Source organism: Gossypium hirsutum, chromosome D02 (genome assembly GCF_007990345.1).
Source record: "Gossypium hirsutum isolate 1008001.06 chromosome D02, Gossypium_hirsutum_v2.1, whole genome shotgun sequence".
Classification (NCBI taxonomy): domain Eukaryota; kingdom Viridiplantae; phylum Streptophyta; class Magnoliopsida; order Malvales; family Malvaceae; genus Gossypium; species Gossypium hirsutum.
The window spans coordinates 70,668,678-70,685,929 of NC_053438.1; the positions used below are offsets into that span (position 1 = coordinate 70,668,678).

General features: G+C 30.7%; 1 pseudogene; it reads left to right on the forward strand.

The window, feature by feature from the left end:
• The first annotated feature begins 8,305 nt into the window (after positions 1 to 8,305).
• LOC107907714 (uncharacterized) lies at positions 8,306 to 16,515 on the forward strand (annotated as a pseudogene).
• The last annotated feature ends 737 nt before the right edge of the window (positions 16,516 to 17,252 follow it).

Sequence of the window (17,252 nt, forward strand, 5' to 3'; positions counted from 1 at the left end):
AAAATCACGAGAATGACTAAATATTATCAATTAAATTAGTTTATTGTTTACCTATATACTAAAACATGAAATATGTTTTATTTAATTTGAATATTTTATATTGTTAAAAATATTTATATATTTTTACAAATCTAATAGTATCCATATTGCATATTATTGTTTTATTTTTTATTTTTAATATATTTTTTAGTTTATAATTATCCTTTTAACTCATTAAACTCCAATAGCCTATTTTTTTATTAAAAATATTTATTCAAATAAAAACTCACAAATAATAAAATGATGTATTTTCTAGAATTTCGTATTAGTATATATTTCTAAAGGTATCAAATTATTTATCACTTGACTCAATTTGTATGAGTACATTATTTTTATTTTCATAATATTATATATTCGAATTTCCCTTCGAAATTCCATAACAATATATATTTCTTGAAGGGCTAATACACTATTTGGTACCTATATTTGGTTTAAATGTTTAATTTGATACTTGAGTTTGAAGTTAATGTTCGATTTAATACCTGAATTTCTTTGTCCTATACAAGTACCAATGTTTGACTTCAACGTTCATTTTGCTACTATGTTTCTTTTTATTAGAGTACACATGTCAAGTATTTATTAGATCACATGATGTTTAGTTTTGGTACGAAATTGAATATTGAAACCTAACTTAGATACCAAATTGAGATAAAAAAATTTTAAGTACCAAATTGAACATTAAAACCAATTATAGACACCAAATGGTATATTAACCCTTTCTTAAAATTAAAATTTGTCACGAGAAACATATTATCTTAGAAGATTCTCTTGCTTTTTCTTTTGATTCTTAATATAAAAAAAATCGTAACCACAATTAAATTTAAAGTCGAGTCTTACCGGACTATTTTTTCAAGCTATTTTTTTTTATTCACAAAACTTGAACTCAAAATTTTAATTAAAAAATATCAAATTTCTGAACATTCGGCTCAAAAAGCACCTAATATTGTATCTTTGCACCAAACCTTAATAAATAAATCCAAGAGGGGCCCATCAATAAAATCCCCAGGGCCGGCACGTATGTAATATTTTAAACCAAAAATACATTCCAATTTTAAACCAAAAAATTATAAATATTTGTTTAATAATATCAAATTCTAAATTAAATATAAATGTAATGGTAGTTTCCTTTTGTTATTACTTGACTAATTCAAAATCATATATTTAAGGGTTAATACCACCAAAGGTCCTTGAACTATCGTTCAAAATCTAGATTAATCATTAAATTTGTTGATATACGGTATCAATAGAATTGGAGAATGAGAAGAGTGGTGGTGTCGAGGAGGGCCAGTTTACCCATTCTAGGGTCGAGAGCCGGACAAGTAGAGGGACTTAGGATGAATACCTAACGTATTGGGATTTTGTGTGGAGAGGAGTCCCCCTGCTATGTTGATCATTGGGTGTTTATAGGTAAGCAAAAGCTCCTAACTAATTACGCCACTTATTGGGCCCTAGGTGGCCCAATGGAGGGTCTAACTGGGTCCAAATCGAGTCAAGGATATAACAAAACTTTAAATGTTATAATTGTGTCCTCAAGTATATGTATTGGTATTGTATCAATTAGTCATTCTATGAGCATGGCCGTCAATTTAGGTGTTAAATGTTGGTTTGAATCAAACGCCGAATATATTTAAAACACATGGGTCGAATTGCATACACATGTATACTTACCACATGAATAACTTTAGACTTGACGCGTTAAAGAAAAAGAAAGACAGTGTCAATAAACTTTAGAAGGGTTATTTATTTATTTTTAACATATCATATCAAGTTGTTTAGACAATGTTTTCTCGTATTTACATATTGATTCATATATTTTAAACACGCTCTACATTAGATTTAAGCTGCCACTTAATGTCAATGCTTTTGCCTAGGCTTGACATGCCTAGGTTGAAAAATGGCCGGATTGATATTACATTAAACCTTTGAAAACTCAATTAAAATGTTTTAAAGCATAGGAACTACTAAAATTAATTGTTCATTTTTAACACTATCTTGATAATTAAGTGATACAAGGTATTGGGGTAGGCAATGGTTTACACTATAAGTTGTATGAAAAGCCACTAAAGAATTTTTGAGGCAGTGCTTGAACAGAGTGATAGCTATTTGGTTTATCTCGTGTCTCCTTAGTGTTGGAAGATGATATTTATAGAGAGAGACTGCTTTGCATGAGTCCTAGCCAACGAATGGTCTGCCCTATAGGTGCAGGCGATAGAGTGGTAGGTTGTCAATTAAAAAGGCTGTTGAAATTAATCTGGAGTGATGGGGTAAAGTGTCATCAGAATTGGGGAGGTAATGAATTCATAGGTACATAAAAGAGCTTACGAGAACTATGTGGGCCCATTTTACATGACATGAAGATTGATGAGGTTGAGTTTTGTCAAAGTTTATACTTAGACTTGTTGTCCCGAGATTGGTAAGGGTAGGGAGAGCATTCATTTTCTCAATCGTTTTTTTGTTAAATTGACTTAATTGATCCGACCAAATTAGAGCTCAAAATCCAACATAACCTAACCGACTTTAGGTTGGTTGGTTAAGCAATTTTATTGGACTTAAATAATTTATATTTTTTATAAATTATAAACATATTTTAAATGATTAAAATATTAATTTAAGTCAAATTTTTCCAGTCGGGCGATTTTAAAATTCAAAAACCAACAATTGATTAAAATAACCAACAAAAATGAACTCATAACTGAAAAAAACCAACTAAAGTAATTGAATCAGTTAGTCAACTTTCTCGATTTTAATCGAAAATTGTTCTCTCTTAAATAAGAGTATAGCAAACATAATCTCTATATTAAATATATTGTTTTTTTTTTCAAATTTACGAAAAAAAAATATTCTTCCCTTGGGACTAGGGTAGGGTCCCTAACTTAGCTTACATAATCAACCAATGATGCAAATAACTTGTTTTTTATTCAACCATTAAAAAAATAAGTCATAAACATGGTGAAGAGAAAGAAGAGAAGGCATGATTTGGTTTGAATGTGGGCGGGACCACCGCAGGGGTGGGTCGTGGGCGGCGGTGACAAAAGGAGGGGGTCCCCATGGATAAAATGTTTGGTTGACACTGTATTTATTTAATGGTTGGGTACTTGGGTTATTGGTTTAAATTCGAATATATGTTTGGATAAAGTAATCAAGCTCGAAAGTGTGTTTAAGTAAAAGAAGATTTGTTTAAAACGAGGGTTGAGTTTGGGCTCTAATATTAAAAGTCAAGCTCGATTTTGTTAGGCTTTTTTCAAGTTTATAATATGTTAGTTATTCTTTTTTCTTTTATTTATTTGTAATTTTTTTATTGTATGAAAGCTATATATGAAAATATAAAAAAGCTTAATAACAAATTTATTTACCTTTTTTTTTATCAAATTGGTCCTTATTTTTTAAGTTAAATTTGACACTTGATATTTTAAAAAGAGTCGAATTTGACCATCAATCTTTCATAAATAGTTAAATTGATTTTTTTAAGAGAAACACTGACTAAAACATTAAAATTTTAAATATGGTAGCCCATACGATAATCCACATGTACTTTATGCTAAATTTTTTTAGATTTATATGAACTTTTTGTTTTTATTTATTTATGAATTTTAAATTATTTGTCGATGTGACATATTAACATAAAGTATGTATGGACTGTCACGCTGGTTACTAGATCAACATCATTAAAGAATTAATGTTTTAGCCAACATCTCGTTAAAGAAAAACAAATTGACTAAGATTAATTGCCAAATTAGCTAAAATAGGGGCCAAGTTGATTTTTAAAAAATGTAAACTTTGAGGGCTAAATTTATCATTATGTCATAAGATAAAATACATGAAGTTGTTTTGGAAGGACTAAATGCAAAATCGACCCTCAAACTATACCATTTTTCCACTTAGGTGCTTCAAGTTTTTATTGGTTAAAAGTGCTACGTAAACTACAAATTACGTCTTATTTTATCCAAAACATGATATCAACAAATAAAAACATGACACATGGCATGTTTTTGTTGGATGTCATACATATTTTAGGTTAAATGAGATGGAATTGATAGTTTTGTGCAACAATTCCGATTAAAAAAATTACTTTAGATTATTAAGCGAGAAAAGTGATGTACTTTGAGGGACAATTTTATAATTAAGCCTATTTATAATTTAATAAAAGAAAAAAATTATGCTAGTGAAAGAAATTTATATATAAAATTAAAAAATATAATGTGTTATTTAAAAAACAATAGAAATAGATCTTGGGTTAATCATTTATAACTTAAGATGACAAAATTTAAGGACCGGAATGAAATTAAACTTGATTCAAAATTCAACCCAAATTTGATTTGAATATGAAATGTTAATCATCCGAATTTGCCGAATTAGATCCGAAAATAACCCGAGCAAGTAACTTAAATTGATTCAAACTCTAATATTGACTATCAAACTCAAATTAAAAAAAAACTCGAAATAATCTAAACTCGAATGTGAAACCCAAATAAAAATATTTGAAGAGACTGGACAAAAAGAATATGACTAATAAACAAAAATATCTCAAACTTAAAATAACTCGAATTTAAAATAATCAAACAAGAAATTATTTGAAAGTTTAAAAATCAAAATTAAATCAATCTAAATTTAACCATGGTTGGTACCCCTAACTGGCGTGAGGAGGCAAAGGCAAAGGGTTAAAGGCGCCCATGCAACTTGCGCAACCCGATAACGTCCCCACCCACAAATGCCTGTCCACAGAAACCACATCGCTTTATATTCTAGCATTAATTACCAATTAGTGCAAAAAAAAAGAAAAAAAAGAAGGAATATTTTCCAATATTAGAAAACAATCCCCAAATTGAATTCCACAAATTTTCCTTTCCCCCCTCATGCAATGCATTTTGTTGGGGTAAATTACATCCAATGTCTCTAACTGTTAGTAAATTTATGTTTTAGTCACTCAACTTAAAAAATTTATAAAATGATTACTAGATTATTTGAAAATTTTCATTTAAGTTATTGAACTATTAGAAAGTTTTTATTTGAGTCAATGGGCTATTAAGTTTTTTTTTTAAGTTCAGTTAGCGAGCTCCAAGTGACGATCAATATGGTGGATCGATATCTATTGACGAGTAGAAAGCTATTTGAATTTTGGTTTATAGATTTGTGACATTCGGAGTTATTTTATGAAAAAAACTGAATTGTTTAAGAGAAGGGGAGGAAGAACTTTTGATTAGTGTAGGTGGTTTGAATAAAGAAAGCCATACAAGTGCAATTAGGGTGAGCAAAACTCGATTCAATTCGAAAAAATAGAAAAAAATTTGAATTTCGAGTTAATTGAATCGAGTTATTCGAGTTTTGAGTTTGAATTGAGTTGAATTTTACAATTCGAATAACTCAAATAGTTCAAATAATATATTGGTGTAAATACCCCTTTGGTCCCTGTCAATTTTGAAAATGAGCAAATTGGTTTCTTTCTCAACAAAAAATACAAAATAATCAAAATAATTTTCATAAATTTAAAATAATTTTTAAAATTCAAAATAAATTTAAATATTTTTCTAAAGAATATATAAAGAAAGTTAAAAATTTCAAAATACTCTAAAATAATAATTTTGGGACCTAAATAAGTTAATTAATGATTCAATTTTATCATACTAAAGTATCTTATTATTATTACTATTATCTTGCTTTGAAAAAGTTTTCAAATATATATGATTTCAAATTTATGTGCTCCAACATGGAATTAATTATACTGTAACAATATTTTAAATTGACATGTTAATTTTTTAATTTAACTTGAACAATTTCACTCGATTCAATTCGACTCGAATTTCATTTTACTCGACCTGATTTGAAAAAATTCAAATCGAGATAGGATGATAAAATAAGACTTGTCAACTTGATTAACTAGAAAATTTTTTTACTCGATTCGATCGAACGCTCACCCCTAACTGTAGTTTTAGTAGTCCAGTGACTTAAATGAAAATTTTCAAGTAGTTTAGTAACTATTTTGTAATTTTTTAAACTTCAGTGACCAGAATGTAAACTTATTAACAATTTAGTGACCTTGAGTGTAATTTATCCTTCTATTTTTCTAGGGAAAAATTGCAACGAATGGAATAGAGGTGAAGTCATAAAATTACTTTTGGAGGTATGAGATGAATCATAGATATTGGAAAGGGCCAATGTGCAATTTTTCATTTAACTTTAAATTTCTTAAAGTTTAAAGGATCTAATTAGAATGTTTGCCATTTTTGGATAGGCCAAGCTCACCGTCTACCCTTTTATCTTTGCTCTTGAGCGGGAGGGTAGTTTTTTTATCGGTTAAAATGTGCTTGAAGTTTCTATATTTTTCGTATGTTTGGAATGTAAAACTCCTATTTTTTTCAAGGAATTTAGTTACTTTATTTTTTTTCATATTTAAAAATGTAAGTTCAATTTTTAATATTTTTAAATACTTTTTTGTTAAATTTTTATTACATGACTATAAAATGAGTAATAATTTCATTAAAAATGTTAAACCGATGAATTTAGTCAAATTCTTTTAACAAAATTAATAATTAAACCTAAGAACCTTAAAAAATAATAAATAAATAAAATTCAAAAATACAAAATGTATAAGGACTTAGAACATATTTTAACCTTTTTCTTTGCCATGTGTTTGCCATTGGTACAACCCTTACATTAATTTCCTTAAGTAGTAGTACAGTTGTTTTTTATGATATAGAGAGGTTGGAAAATTCAATGCAAGTCGGTATCGGATCATTAGAATTAATCGTTACAAGTGTTGAATTGAATAATTAACTAAAGTCAAATTAATTAACCATAAATAACGTTATAAATATCGAGTTAGTAGTCAAATTGATCAGATTACTTGTTCAATTGTTAAAAAATAAAATAAAAAACTAGAAGTAATTAAAAGTTAAAAAGTACTCAAATATAAAAATAATAGAAACATAAATATTCCTTTTATAATCTATGACAATAAATTTAGATATTTTGGATTTTTAAATCAGTTTTGTACCATTTCAACCCTTTTATGGTTTTGTGGTACAATCATATCTACAATTCAATTTTGGATTAATTCCATCAAATGTCCTCGAATTATGATTAAATTTTAAATCAATCTTTAAACTTGAAAACATTTTGATCGAGTCTGAAGATGTTTGATAAATTGGAGTTAATTGCATCAGATATCCCCAAGCTATGACCCTTATTTTAAATTGGTCTCAAAACTTCAAAGTATTCTAATTACATATTTAAACTATCGATGTTATATCAATAAGGTCCTTCCATTACTAAAATTATTATTTTAACTGTTAAATGAGATACCATATCTTATGTGGCATAATTTTAAATGAAAAATTTAAAGAACATCGAATATTATAATAATATTAGTTTTGAGATTTTCGCTTCTTTAAAACTTTCATTTTAAATTATGTCATATAAGATTTGACGTGTTATTTAACGGTTAAATAACAATTTTAATAATAAAAAAACCAAATCGATATAATATCAATAATTTAAAAATATTATTAAAATGCCTTAAAATTTATGGACTAAATTAAAATAAAGATTATAATTTAGGGATGATTAGTGCAATTAACTCATAAATTAGCCCCATCTTTGATTATGGGGGGCATGGTAGTATAGTGATGGGACCTTTTATTCCATATATGGTTAGGTGAGAATAAATATTTAAAAAGAGTTTGTGAAAACCAATAACCACAATAAATGAAAACATTAATCACCACAAAAGAAAAAAGTCTGCAAAATTCTGAGACTGAGACAAGCAACTTGACCATGCATGTATGCTTTTCGTATAGTCAATCAATGATTGGATAAAACAACAGTTATTACTTTAATTTGGTAACTTCTTTTCATTTTGGTACTTTTTCTATGGGTAAACTGCATTGTTAGTCATCTAACTTTTGTTAAATTCATTTTTAGTCATTAAATTATAAAAAAGTTATAAAAGAGTAACTTAATTATTCAACTTTATCTTTATTGGTCACCAACCGTTGAATAGCTAATAGAAGATGACGTGGTAGTTTTTAAAATTGATAGAAACATCTATATGTTGTGTCAATTTAGCTTCGATTATAAAAAAAATTAGTCTCCAACATTTACACATTTTGCAATTTGATCTTTTTTTTTTAATTTTGCTTTTCTTTGTAATCTTTTCACTTAAAAGAGCTAAAAATAAAACAAATTAATTAGCTAAATTTGATGGAAAATATACAAAAAATAGAAATACTCAAAAACCCAAAATAAAACCATGTTCTCAAGGTAACCGCTCATGGTAGTGACTCTTGACAGAACGTAGGAGACAAAATTCTTCTTTAAGGAACAATACTTTTGATTATTGAGAATTCACTCAACTACCTAATAAATGACACTTCGAAAACTTGTCGTGAAGCAGAACATCATCCTCAACAATCCTAATAGTAGTTCAAGATTCAAATTTCAAGCAGTTAGATGATCCAAATTCAGGGCCGTGTGTTTTGGGTCCATTTTACATCCAACCGGAGCCCCAGTCCACAAAATCCAATTTTCATTTCCCGATTCGACCCGACCCAATTTCTAAACCCCGCTACGCTTCATCTAAGTGCTCTGAGGTTTGGGGGATTTTAGTTCCCGGTTTCAAATTTTCGCTCCGTTTCCTCAGCAGTCATCAATGGGGAAAACTGAGATCCGAAAAGAGGCCCGAATCCGAACACTCACCTTCCACTGCCTTCGTCTCGAACTTGTTGTACTCTTTCACCAATTCTCAGGTAAATTTTCTTATACTGCGAAAAAATTAGCTTCAATACTATTGTTCTTTTTTTTTTTAAATTTAAATTTTAATATTATTCTAGCTTGAAGAAACATTTAGCGATGTTGGTCCAATCTGGCGTTGCTTTATGGTTACAAAGAAAGGATATATACTACTTTAAAGCACAGCATTTAGATTTTTTCATTAATTGTTTGCTCGGAAGAACACTGATAATATATGTTCTTTTAATATCTGTTCATAGGGTCAACTGAACATGTTTCGGTTTCGTTCAGTTCTAAGTTAAATTGGGGTTCATTTTAGATTTGTTGTTGTTGTTGTGGTTGCCTTGCTTGGTTCGGTGATGAATTTTCGTGTTTATCCGTTGTATTGGTTGGTGTATTTTTTTTTCTTTAGTGCTGCTACTGAAGATGCCACGCGAGCTATTGAGCTGAAAAATGGTTCATCGGTTGGAGGTCGGAAAATTGGAGTTAAACATGCGGTCGAAAGCAACCCAAGGTTTGTATACTTTTATATAGTTCTAGCTTATAGATTTGTATGTATGTGTTCTACTAACTTTAATATATGCTGTCGCAGATGATGCCGTGGAGACAAAGAATGATACAGATGGTTTTACCTCAACTGTGGATGGGCATGGTTCGAGAATGCCAAAACTAGGTTACATCTTACGAAGTTTTTTCTGTTATTCTTGTTAACTACTTGTTTTCTTTCCTGCTTTTTGTTTGATACTTTGAATGCCAATCCAGAGAAACCTGTGCAACCTAGAAAAGTGGCAGCACTTTGTGCTGATTTAGCGGATGTGCGGCTTAAAAATTTGGTGGATTCGGGGTCGCTAATTGTGGCAATCTAGTGAAAAAGTTTGAAAACTGAAGTTTGATTTTAAAATAAAGAGGGAGTCGCCACCGATCCTTTTCCTAGGTGTGATCGGACACCTACAAAATTCTCCTTTTTTAGAAAACTTTATTCTTAAGCTTTTCTAAAAAGAGGTAATTTTAGGTCTGCGTGAAAATTCAGAGAAAATTAGGGTTCGGGAGTCGGTTACGCGCGAGGAAGGTATTAGCACCCTCGCGACGCCCAAAATTGGTATCTCGTTAAACACATGTTGTCTTAATTTTCAAAAATGCAAACTCAATGTAAAGTTTAGTTATGATCCGAAAAAAACGAGAAATTTTAGTTTATTCCGGTTTTTGATAAGGATATGCCGTTTTAACACGAGTCAATTGACGTTCACCCAACATAGCGATGAACTCGATGACTTAATGTTTAATCGGTACATTTCCTTGTTTATTGAAATTAATTAGTAAAACAAGTATATGATTTTTGAAATAATGCAAAATAAATTGATATGAAATAAAAATAAATAAATGATAGGGCTAGGCATATATTGAAACAAATAATCGAGGTGACAATAATATTAGAAAATAATAACCGTGCATGCAAGATCAAATGCAATGTTAGCTTTGAATACGAGAACGTAATAAGAATACAATGAATACACATATGAAGATAATTAAGAGTATATAGTAAAATATTTATATAAATGGTAGTAGTGTTAGAAATTTATTATACGTATAGTGTTTGAAGTACATATAAGATAGTAAAAAAGTACATAACTAGCAACAATAAAATAAAATATATACATATATGTGTAAAAAATAATATTATAAAAAGGGTATGTATACATGTATAAAAAAAATAAATGTATTAACAATGAATATAATAGGGGTAAAAAAACAAGTATATACACAATATATATGTAACGTGGTACTAAGGATATATATATACAATACAGTATTTAAAATAATATTTACGTAATATAAAAATATAATATTAAAAGGTATATGTACATACGTAATATATAAATACATATATAATATAATGTTAAAATATTTACATAATATATATCATAATAATGTGGAAAACGAATATTAATAATGTTACATAAATATATACATATATATATATTAAAGATATATATAAACATATACTAATATCAATACAAATAATAAGGATAACATATAAAAAATACATACATGAAATAGTATATATAAGAAAACATAACTAATAATAAAATATACATACAACGACATAAAAGTATATGAACAGTAAGAAATATACAATACATAACATTAAAAATATATATAATAATATACACAAATATAATATATATATATTAAAATAATAATATGAAAAAGAAAAGCATCCGTACATTATATAAGTACATACATGAAGATATACACTAATGTACAATAATAATAATAATAATATTGAAATACAAAAAATGTAATATTTAATAAAGAAACAAAAACAAATAAAAAAGGACTAAAATTGAACTAATAACAAAGTTTTGGGGCAAATGTGAAAGGAAATAAAGAGAAAAGGGCTTATTTGAGCGCGCACAAAACATAGGGGGACCGAAACAACAATTATTCCCTTCCATTAAAACGCAGCACATTGGCGGGGACTAAATCGAAAAGTGCGAGAAATTATGGGGCCAAATTGGAAACAAGAAAAATGACTTAATTGCAAAACCCTGAAAAAGCGGAAGGACTGCGCGCATAAATATCCCATTCAAACGAAAACACGCGGATCCTCTAGCGGGTCGGGTCGGATGGGTCGGGCATGGTCAAAACGACGTCGTTTTGGGGCTTAAGTGTAGCCCCCAAAACGACGTCGTTTTGGAGGGCTATATAAGGCCTAAAATAACCAAAAAAATCATTTGGGGAGAAGGAAAGAAAAAAAGAAGAGAGAGGGAAGAGAGAAGGGAGAGAGAAGGGAAGGGGAAGGGGAATCCGGCCAGGGGGCCGGTCACCGGACGGCCACCGGAGGCGGCGCCGGCCACCGCACGCGGTGGCCAGAAAAGGTAAAAAATATTTTTATTTTTTATTTTTTTATGTTTATACTTTTTTGTATTTTTTATATATATTAATATTTATGTATGGAAAATAGGTTTAGAGAACGAGACTAACAAAATAAAGAAAAAGATTACCTTATATTTGTAGTTTTTGATTTTTTTGACAACTTTGAACTTCTGATTTCAGTGTTAAAGTCACGGCTTGTACATGAGTTTCATTCTATCTTGGTTATTGATTTCTTTTGAACACTTGAATGAATGTTAAAAACGAAAACAGAAAAGAAAAAAAACCCCCCTGAGTTCGATTTTGCTTGTGGCTTTTATAGCCAAAAATACAATATTCTGTTAATGTTTATTGCTCCATTTTTTGTCCTTTTCCTTTGCTTGTTTGCAGGTGCGGCAAAGGCAAGGTGGTGGTAGACGGTATGGGGGTGTGTGATGCTGCTGGTGGCAGACAGCATGGGAGAGTGGGAAGAGGCAAGTGGGAGTTTAGGGTTTTGGGATTGGGCTTGGATGTTGGGCTAGGTTAATTTTAGGTTTTGGGTTTGAGGATGGGTTAAATGGGCTTGGTATTAGTGGGCCAAAATTGGCCTACTACAGCGGATAAAGAGAATTGTTCAGAAAAGCAGAGGTACTGAATTCTTTGTAGTATCAAATATTGTAATTAGATATGGACCTCTAACACCATTGTCTAGTTCCTGGCAGCCGATGTTTAATTAATTTTTACTCATGAAATGAATCTTTGAAACATATATTTTTCCACATTATATTAGAAACATGTTATTTTATGCACGTTTAGTTTTTTATCGAAAATTATAGTTATCACTTTCTGACACATTAAGGCATGACGGTTCTATTCTACTGTCAATATTATGAAGGGTTACTAGGACAGTTATATTTGGTGGTCTTCGTAATAATGAGATGGCCGAAGCTGTTCATCGATGTGCAAAGGAAAGTGGCATGGTCTGTGCTGTAACTTATCCTCTTCCAAAAGAAGAGCTTGACCAACATGGTAAGTCAAAATGTTGTTCTTTGGTACCGTTTAACTGAATTCTTCTTTTTTACCCTATGAGAAACAAGAAAAATGAAAGCTTATTAATAGAGTAATGTTATATTTGAAGAGCTCTAATGATAGTTCCGTTTTCTTTATAGAGATATTTATCAGTTGAAAAATAACTTATGATATAAGCTTTCTGGTTGTGATGTGCGGTATTTGATGTAGCTTCTAATGCATTATGTGCTTGTCTTTTGCATGTGTATTCACCACTGCTGTAATGGCTTTCCACACACACCTGGTTATCCATTGACCAAAAATCTGTTAAGTTTTACTATTTAGGTGCTACCAATGTTGTCGATCATTGTATTTTATTATAACATATATCACACACGGTGATTGGATTGAAACTTGATTGATAAACCAAGGCTTTTTCTGAGGATTAATAGCAAACCATAAAATGCAAAATTTACTAGGTCTTGCACAAGATGGATGCAAAATGGATGCTTCAGTTGTACTTTTCACAAGTGTTAAATTAGCTCATGTTGCTGTGGCAAAGCTACACTAAAAAGAGATACAGGGAGGCATTGTTTGGGCACGCCAGCTGGGTGGTGAGGTAAAGTAAACATGATAAAGCAGTCATGATTCAACTGGTACTTATTTGTATATGAATGAATGAGTGATGAAATTCTTTAACTTCATACTTTATCTAATTATTTTTATCTGGTGCTTGTGGCCCAGGGTGCGAAGACTTAAAAGTGGAAACTAATTATTAGAAATCTGCCTTTCAAGGTTGGTTGGTGCTAATGGTGTACTAATATGATTATCCCTATTACTGACATCTAAAGTAGTTGCTGAACATTGTTGCAGGCTAAATTAAATGAGATAAAGGATATGTTTTCAGTGGCAGGGTTTGTCTGGGATGTATTTTTTCCGCATAATTCTGAAAAAGGTTATCTTCTCTTCATACAAAATCATTTAAAATTGTCAATTTTTTGTATTCTTTTCATTCATGTTATGGTTTTTCCTCTTTATTTTCCAGGTTATCTAAGGGTTTTGCTATTGTCAAATTCACACGTAAACAGGATGCAGAAAATGTATTACTGTTTTTTATCCTTTAGTCCAAAATGGTGAAGATTTAGTGATTTTTTTTGACTACCTGTTTTTACGTTGTTTTTCATTTTCAGGCCATTCAAAAGTTCAATTGGAAAATGTTTGGCAAAAGACCCATAGCTGTTCACTGGGCTGTACCAAAGAGACTTTACAGTGGTGGCACTAATGCTGCTGTTGCTTCAGATGATGGTTTGTTGTCCTTAACTGAATTTCATCTACTTGTCAAGGATGCTTATTAACTTCTTTCCTCCGAGTCTTTGGCATTATTATCTAGAGATAAATGAGTTGGCTTAACTTTATAGATCAATCAAACATATTGATAATCAAATAAAGAAGCTAATATTTCTTATGGTTATCAAAGTGCAGAAGATAATGACACGAGATTAGAGATTTCTGGAAAAGTAATGAAGTGGTTTTAGCAAGTTAATCGCATATATGCAATAAGTTTCTTCTGCCATGCATGGTTTTCTTATAGTGTGTTAGTTATTGACCTTCTGAATGATGATTAATTCTCTGATTGGATATTCAAGTGATGTCTGTGTTTGCCTGTGTATCATACACATTCAGAGTACAGACACACACATGCATATTTATATACATGATACATAGTAGAAATTTTTATCGTTGACTTTTATATATCAAATATGTAGTGATATTCCTGAAATATGGTGAAGTTGGTGCCTTTCTGTAGTGGCAATTTATGTAATCATTAGTATACATATATTTATGTTTGCAGATGGGGTATCTATCTCATTTCTAGTGGTTTTGCAGGGCAGCTAAATGAAAGAGAGAAGGGAAGTGATAATAGTAACATTGATAAAAAAAGATGACAAAGTTTCAGTCTCCAAATTTCCATGTTTCGAAGACCAGATTCGTTATATACAAATTGCTAAAGTCCATGACGAAAAAAGAATTGAAACAGTTTTGTATCGATGCAGTTACCTCACAAGCTACAAAGCAAAAGCCTGTTATACGATAGGTTAGATAAAGTTATTAATCTGTTAATATAAATGTTTATTTCTCATAATTCTTTGTAATAATTTTATGCATATTTAGAGTACTTTCATAACCCTGATATTACTCGTGCAGATTAAGTTCTTGAAAACCGTGAAGAAGGGAAAAGTCGTTATTAAAAATCAGTCACGTGGGGTTGCCTTTGATCAGTTTTCGGAGCATCAGCATGCACTTGGGGCCCTGAGGGTTCTTAACAATAACCCTGGTAATGTCCCTTTGCTTTTAGATTACATGCATTCTGCATCGAAGGGCAGTTTATCGATAACATTGAAGGGAAAAAAGTTTACTCAAGGGCATTGTTTCTTTTCTGTTTCTAATCTTAAATTGTCATTGGTTGTTTGCAGAAATGTTTGGCCCCAAGCATCGTCCCATTGTGGAGTTTGCCGTAGATAATGTGCAGACGTTGAAACAAGGAAAGCTAAGTTACAAGCTCAGCAGCAGGATGCTAGTGATGATTCGAATAATGCACACCAAAATGCCGAGTCACATCTGATCTCCCTAACAAATCCGGAAAATGGAAATCTAGAGATGACAAAAGGACAAGAAAGCATTCAGAGTTTAAAAAATCCAAGATGGAAAACACAGTTGGTGAAGGAGAAGCTAATAAGAAGCCAAAGCTAAATCCAGCTGGTGAAAAGACAAAACCATCTCCTTCGAAAGAAAACTCGGAAGGCTCCAATAGGAATTCAAAAGGATCAAATCGTAAATCCAAGAATTGCAAAACTGACCCGAAACCTGTTGTTGGAAGTTCAGATAATGTTGAAACAAATGTCAACGATACCCACAAATTGAAGTCCAAGAAGGTGGAAGCAGTTTCGAAACCAAAAGAGAGGACACGGCAGGGCTAGACGTGATAGACAAACTCGATATGCTAATCAAACAATATAGAATTCTCACAGCCAAAATCCGAAGCACCTGATGCCGGAAAGCAAAGTTCTAAAAAGCTCAGAAGGTGCTTTCAAGCTTAATTTTGTTTTACCAGGTTATATAGCCAGGTTCGTATCATAACTTAAACCGACCCCATCTTTAGAAAAACCGAGAATATTCATCGATGTCTTGCAATTACTACAAGTTTTCGACATTTTGTGACAAACTTTCGTAGAAAGCTGAACACATGTTATCGAGTTAAAACGCAGTTGTTATCAACGGTGCTTCTCCAGAATTTGACTCGCTTTTTGTTTTAATATCTCTTTGTACATCTGGTGCAGACATTGCTTGAGGATCAAGAAAAGAACATCAAGTCTTATCCTCCATTGAAATGTTCACGGTGGAGTTCGACACCAAGAGATGGAAATAAAACCGGCAATATCGACAGGGTACCATTTCCAACCCACACTTCTAGGAATCTGACACTTTTATCTTCAAAGGGCAAAACATATTGATGTCCTTTTTTCTTTTCCTAGATTTCTATTTTTTGCAGTATAGCCCCACAACTTGCATGTTTGTGCAGTACGGTATAGCTAAGGGCAACTCAGAGGGCCCCCCCGAAAAAGTAGAAAAGCCACACAGAAGTCAATTAACACAATTACAATTTTTGGATTATGGTGGTTGAGACTTTGAGATCATGAAATATGGATCATGGCTCCCATGTTCATCAATCACCATTTTATAATCGAGCTTGCATTTGATGCACTTTTATTGGTGGTGGAATTTTTATTATTCTGGAAAGTGAAATTAAGAGTTTGTCGTTTTGTTAATCCGGTTTATGGAGTAAAAAAACTCGATTGATTAGCAAATTAATGTAAGATTGAAGGTGACCTATATTATTTTTCTTCTTTTTTAGGAATTTAAAATGAAATGTTGGTGTTCGCAAGCTGTTTGAATTCATCTCGATAAAAATATCAGATTTGATTCATTAATTTTCTAGTCAAGCTCAAGCTATCAACTGAGTTCAACTCAAACCTAATCGAGCTTTTTATTTTAATATATTTTATATTATAAAATTATATTTTTACCCTTACAAACAAAGCTTAATTACGAATGAACTTGAACTTAAGTAATAACTTGATTATGTCTTGATTTAAGTTCAAGCCTAAAAATTGATGTTTGGACTCGAGTTTATCACTATTCAAATAATTCGGCTCGACTCGATCACAACCTACTCCTTTCAATAGTGGGAAAAAGTTCTCCACTTACAACTCACTCAGCTACATGAAAAAATAATTAATTATATGCTCTCATTTTTATTATTTCCCAACTAACAGTTAGTTAGAAAGTAATGTAACCATTTAAATGTTCTCTCTTCAATGTTTCAACTAGTGAGGAATTATTTTAATTAGTTGAATTTAATTAATATATATTAATTTAAAAACATGAATAATTCTAAAAAAATGTTTTATTTTTATGAATTAGAAAAAAAAAGTCAGTGTATATATGAGCTTTTATATACATACATTCATACATGTATATATTAAGGAAAGATGCTTTACAAACCAATAATACTTCATTAAAATACCCACAATTTGATTTAATCATATAGAGCTAAAAGCTGGTGGTCA